Source organism: Rhinatrema bivittatum, chromosome 2 (assembly GCF_901001135.1).
Source record: "Rhinatrema bivittatum chromosome 2, aRhiBiv1.1, whole genome shotgun sequence".
NCBI classification, from domain to species: Eukaryota; Metazoa; Chordata; class Amphibia; order Gymnophiona; family Rhinatrematidae; genus Rhinatrema; species Rhinatrema bivittatum.
In genome coordinates, this window is record NC_042616.1 from 21,383,501 (window position 1) to 21,390,191 (window position 6,691).

Genomic DNA, 6,691 nt, shown 5'->3' on the forward strand with positions numbered 1-6,691 from the left:
CCCACTTATGTGCACTGGCTTATTTATTTATTTATTTACGGGTTTTTATATAGCGCGGCACGTTTGGAACATCACCTCGGTTTACAATGGAATGTAATGCAGCAACAGGCTTTATATGTAACACAGAACACTAACTATTAATTCATACATGGTAACAGGGGTAGAACTAAAATTTTGGTTTAAACTTAAACTTCATAAATATAACACTTCATAATTAATCAACGTCAGAAAAAGAGGGCATAATTGCAGCAGATCGGGATACAGTCCATTATGTTCATGAAGAGGAGGGGGAAAGCATGGGATTCTGAATAGTAGGGGACGCAGTCTTAGGGGGGGGAGGAGGGAGAGAATGGTGGAGGTCATAGAATGTTGTCATGAATTAGGTAATATTGGTAGATGGTTAGGAATATGCTTGTTTGAAAAGCCAGGTTTTGAGGTTGTGTTTAAATTTCTTGGAGCATTGTTCCTGGCGTAGACTAGTAGGCATATTGTTCCATAGGATTGTTCCTGCGATGATAAATGATCGTTCTCTGGTGGATACATGTTTAGTTAGTTTGGGAGATGGAGTCTGTAGTTTAGCCTGGTGTTGTGTGCTGGTAGGTCTGTTTGGCTTACGGAAAATGAGTTGTTCAGAGAACCATTGCATATTTTGGTTGTGTATGGACTTATGTATGAGAGTGAGTGATTTATCTATTATCCTGGAGGCGACAGGTGTAGGAACTGGAGGACAGGAGTAATGTGGTCGTGACTATGCGTTTGGTAAGTATACGGGCAGCAGCGTTTTGTAGCATCTGCAATGGTTGTATTGAGTTTTTTGGTAGGCCTAGAAGGATGGAGTTGCAATAATCAAGTTTGGCAAGGATCGTGGCTTTTAGTACCTGTGCGGAAGTCGATAGGGTGTAGGAATGGCTTAATTCTTTTTAGTATGTGTAGTTTGAAGAAACCGTTTTTTATGGTGGTGGAGATGAATTTATTTAGATTACAGTGATTATCAATCATTACGCCGAGGCTGCGAACATGTTGCGTAGTGGTGGAAGTGTTTGTGAAGAGTTGGGGGGTTTATTATGGGGTGATGTTGGGTGGGTTTATATGGGGTGGTATAATGAGGAGCTCAGTTTTGCTCGTGTTAAGAGCCAGGAAATTGTCTGAGAGGAGCTAGGATAGGCTTGCCTATCCTAGAGGAAAGAAAATTATCAGCGGAGTAGTAATTTCACCTTCCTGGGTTTTTGAATCCTGGATGTCTGACTTGGGTGTGGGAGTACTGGGGTGGATATACAGGACGCTGCAACGTTGGGGAAATTGGGTGTCTCGGAGTTACAGGTCTTGTTCTACCAGAGCCCACTGTAACCCATTTGTTTCTAGGTCTCTGAATCCTCTGTGAGAGCTGGGAGAGGCAGTCTGGATGTACAGCAGATTAGGTATTGGTCTGCCTCACTCTAGCCTGCGAGCCTTGCAAACGCTCCAAACTTCCAGGGCCCGTTTAGTTATAAGAAGCTTTCCTTGGGATCATGTAAAGGAGGGACATGTTTGATCTCCAAACTTCCTGTATTGCATCAGCTTTATTTCTGTATCCTACACAGTATGATAAAGAGAACCCACTGATTTTCTTAACTTCTCTGAATATTTCTATAGAGACATCATAGAGAGATTTTCATAGGCATCACATAAAGTTTCTGCTAAGTCACAGAATTCTTTAATATCAGAGATCCCATGCGTTCATTATGTGATCCTTCTAAACATCTCATCTCAGATTATTTCAACTCCTCTCCAAGCTGAAGCTAACTCATTACATTTACGCAGATGACGTCCAAATCCTCATACCGATTACCGACTCTCTGCATGAAACCATTCTTCTTTGGAATTTCTGTCTTCTTTCCATCAACAACATCCTTTCAAACCTCAACTTGATTCTCAACACAGACAAAACAGAGTACCTACTGATCACACAGGATGGCAACCTTCCGCTAAACATCTCACTTCCTACGACGCTTCCAACCTTTTCCCCTACGGTCAGAAACCTAGGTGTTGTCATGGATAACCAACTGAACTACACAGGTTTCATCAACAACACTGTAAAAGAGTGCTACTATAAACTCCAAGTTTTAAAAAGACTAAGACCCCTCCTCCACTTCTATGATTTCAGGTCTGTTTTACAATCAATCATTTTCTCAAAAATAAATTATTGTAATTCACTTCTTCACGGCCTTCCAGACAACTCCCTAAAGCCTCTACAGCTGTTACAAAATGCAACAGCTAGGATTCTTACAAAGTCCAACAAAAGGGACCATATAACACCAATTCTAAAGAATCTCCATTGGCTCCCAGTCAAATTTAGAATACTCTATAAACTTTTAGCAATCATCCATAAAGCCATTCACAACATCACCCCGCTGGACCTCAAAATGCCTCTTCAACTTCACACATCTTCCCGCCCGCTTAGACTAGCGCAAAGAGGTACCCTACAGGCTCCATCTATCAAAACCTCTTTAAGAAAAAGAGCTCTCTCCACGGCCGGCCCCAAACAGTGGAATTCGCTCCCACCGGACCTCAGGCTGGAACAATGCCCAAACACGTTTAAAAAAAGACTCAAGACTTTTCTGTTCTGCCAAGCTTTCCCATAACATCAAGGACCCTCCACAGCTTTTCGGACGGTTCTCACCCAGGGCCTTCCCCTAAGTATACATCACATTCCCCCTTCAGCCATCCCTCTCCTTCCTTCAGGCTTGAAACCCCTCAAGTCCAGCTTCTACTACTCTTTATTTCTTTGGTTCTTCCAAGTTATGTTCATCCTAGTTGTTCGCTTCCCTGTTCAATGTAAGACAATTTTTGTCATTGTTTGCTTGTTTGTTGGAATGTAAACCGAACTGATAAGTAACCCTGTTACTTGAAATTCGGTATATAAAAGCTATAAATAAATAAATAAACATCTCATCTCAGGTTATTGGTAGCTTTCCATGCCATTGTCTCTTACACATGATTAATTCCTTCTTTTTGTACCCAGCAGACAATGAGGTGATACAGAAAGAGAAGAGGGAGGAGAATCGAGAAGAACACCCTATAGTATTAGCACTTACACCAAGACAGTCAGGAAATGTCTGTGAGAATCTTGCCCAGAGGACTGAGGGGGGAGACATTAGCCAAAGACAGCAGGAATCAGAGAAGAAGCAGCAAGACCCTGCAGGAGAGTCACTGGATGGAGTCACTGCAGGTGAGAGAAGTGACAGGGAGTTCACAGACATCCCTGAGCACCAGGGACACCCGAGAAGAGAGAATCCCTTCCAGAGTAATAACAGTGATCAAATGACTTCTGACCTCCAGCAGAAAGAGGAGGAAGGGAAGAAATCCTTTCACTGTGACACCTGTGGGAAAAACTTTAATAGAAAAGGTCAGTTTGTATTGCACCAGAGGAGTCACCCAGGAGAGAGACCTTTTCCATGCAAACAGAAGTTAACCCTGAAATTACACCAGAGAATCCACACTGAAGGGAGCACTTTCACTTGTATTGAATGCAAGAAAACCTTTTCTTGCAGGGAATCCTTAGTAATACACCAAAGAATGCACACAGGTAAGAGACCCTCTCATTGCCCTCAAGATGGGGAATCTTACAGTTCTGAGTTCTCTTTATTACATCACCAGAAAATGGAGACTGAAGAGAGAACATTTTCATGTTCTGAAAGTGAAAAAAACATCATTCAAACACAAGACCTAATAATAAACCAAGAAAGACAGAGAGAATTATTATTCATTAGTACTGATGGTGACAGAAACTTCAATCAGAAAGGAAACTTCACAAGACAACACAAATTCCAAGCAGGAGAGAGAGCATTTTCAAGTAATGAATGCAATAAAGGTTTATGTAAAGAGGAAGTTATTTCAAGAGACATAAAAAATCTTACTGGGGAGAGACGGTTGTCTTGTATTCAGTCTGAAAAAAGCTTGTGTGGAAAGGCAGTTGACTCAGAACAGAAGAAAATCCCCAAAGTAGAAAGTCAATTTATATGCACTGAGTGTGATAAATGCTTCAGTCAGAAGTGCAAACTCATAATCCACCAGATAATCCACACCGGAGAAAAACCCTTTAACTGTACTAAATGTGGTAAAAGCTTCAGTGGCAAGCCATGTCTCAGCCGGCATCAGAAAATCCATACTGGAGAAAAACCATTTAAATGTACTGAATGTGGTAAAAACTTTAATAGGAAGTCATCTCTCATGCAGCATCAGAAAATCCATACTGGAGAAAAAACATTTAAATGTACTGAATGTGGTAAAAGCTTTAGTTGGAAGTCATCTCTCATGCAGCATCAGAAAATCCATACAGGAGAAAAACCATTTAAATGTACTGAATGTGGTAAAAACTTTAATAGGAAGTCATCTCTCATGCAGCATCAGAAAATCCATACTGGAGAAAAAACATTTAAATGTACTGAATGTGGTAAAAGCTTTAGTTGGAAGTCATCTCTCATGCAGCATCAGAGAATCCATACTGGAGAAAAACCATTTAAATGTACTGAATGTGGTAAAAGCTTTAATTGGAAGTCATCTCTCATGCAGCATCAGAAAATCCATACAGGAGAAAAACCATTTAAATGCACTGAATGTGGTAAAAGCTTCTCTCAGAAGGTGCGTTTGACATTGCATCAGAAAATCCATACTGGAGAAAAACCATTGAAATGTACTGAATGTGGTAAAAGCTTCCGTCGGAAGGACTCTTTTAAAATACATCAGAGTGTCCATACTGGAGAAAAATCATTTATATGTATTGAATGTGGTAAAAGCTTCTCTCGGAAGGTGTATTTGATATTGCATCAGAGAATCCATACTGGAGAAAAACCATTTAAATGTACTGAATGTGGCAAAAGCTTTAGTCAGAAGATACATGTCATGCAACATCAGAAAATTCATACTGGAGGAAAACCAAGTTAATGTACTGTGTCTGGTAAAACTTCATTAGAAAGGAAGACCTTGCAAGCCACCAGAAAAGTTGCACAGGTGTCATATTCAGTTCACAAGCTTTCAAAAAATTTTGGAATAGAAGAGTGGCCTAATAAAGATATTAAAATGCCGGATGCAAGAACAATAAAACTTCTCCATTTCCATCAAGTAAGCTATAAGAATCAGGGAGGTTGATATTCAGATGCCAGAAAGCTGGATAAGTAGGACTTATCCTTCTATCTTACTGCTGCTGAATATCCAGTTATGTTCAATGGCTGAGAAAGCTGTGGGTGGGCAGTGGGTGGATCAGAGCGGTGCTACTTAGCTGGAAAAGTTATTCAGCTAAGTAGCGATTTTGGCAACATGGGTGTTTTGCATGATTTGTAGTTTATTTTTTTTGCCCTGTGCCAGTTTTCCCCAGAGAGCTCATTCCCTGTGTGCTGGCTTGCAGGTAGTGTTTGACCGCTGAGGCTTTGGATGCTGCCCTGACTGAAGGTGGCTCTGATCAGCAGTCACACCCCAGCAGCCCTGGGTACATGTAACACTGGAACACCCTGCCGTGCCATTGGCCAGAAAGCTCACTGTTAATACTGTGTTTCCTGATTGGCCCTGGAGACAGAGAACTCGCTCTGAGGGTTCTGGACAGGGAAGCCAACCTGCCTTATTTTTTTTTCCAATTTGTGGCTTCCTTATTATTGGGCGTTTTTTCTGTCAATTGTGGGTTTTTTGGACTTGGTGGGTGGGACTTGAGCCCAGCTGTTCCTGTGATTGGCTGCTGCTGCCGATGAGGCCTGTTCATGTCAGAGGAGCACGTGGGCAGGCACTGATGGCAAACAACAGCGTTGAGGAAGATTTTATGCAGCAGGGCAGGCTTGAAGGCTGAAGGGAGTGAAGCTCTCAACTGGCAACAGCACAAAGAAGAGGGACCTGGAGGGGGAGGAAGGAGTGTGCTGGCAGGGGGAAGGAGAGAATAAGGGTGTGGGAGCCAGACATGTGCTGGGGGGGGAGGAGAATGAGTGGTGGGGATCAGTGGGAGGGGCTGTTTTTATTTTCCCCTTTGAAGGAGCTGCAGAGCTCAGTGGCTGAGACAGGAGTGGGGGGTGCACCCCTCAGCCATACAACTGGCCTGCATGGGAGGGTGGCCGGATAGAAGCCATTACAGAAGAAGGAAGTGTGAGTTTGAAGATTTTACTTCTAGCATATTCTGTGGCCGAGCGCACTGAATAACCTGCAGTCGGACGCGGGTTAAATAGGCGCTAATCCATGCAAATGCAATTATCGCCGTCGGTGTTCATAATTTATTTATTTAGGAACTTTTCTATACCGGCATTAGTGGGTACATCCTGCCGGTTTACATTCAACAAAAGATGGAAAGTACATAAAACAGGGTAAGGGGAGGGGGGAAAAACAAAAGAAGCGGCCAAGATGGCAATATGGATAGACAGGTCATTTACCTCTGCCAGTAACAAGAAAAGTCAGTAACGAATTAACCACATGCGGGACAGCAAGTAATAACTAAAATCGAGAAACAAGAAAAGAACTATAAACAGAGTCTGGTACTATCTGCAGGGTACAGAGCGATATATATGGCTGATTTCAGAATCGAAGGCGCAAGTGAGTTAATCAGGCTCGGCCTCTTTAAATAACCAGGTTTTTAGTTTCTTTTTAAATTTGAAAGGGCAAGGTTCAAGGCGGAGGTTTGTAGGCAGGGAGTTCCATTGTTCATAACTGGCAGAACGCCGGTAACCGCGGGGTCGCA

General features: G+C 42.4%; 1 pseudogene; it reads left to right on the plus strand.

Moving 5' to 3' along the window:
* The first annotated feature begins 1,097 nt into the window (after positions 1-1,097).
* On the plus strand, positions 1,098-5,910 carry LOC115083651 (annotated as a pseudogene).
* The last annotated feature ends 781 nt before the right edge of the window (positions 5,911-6,691 follow it).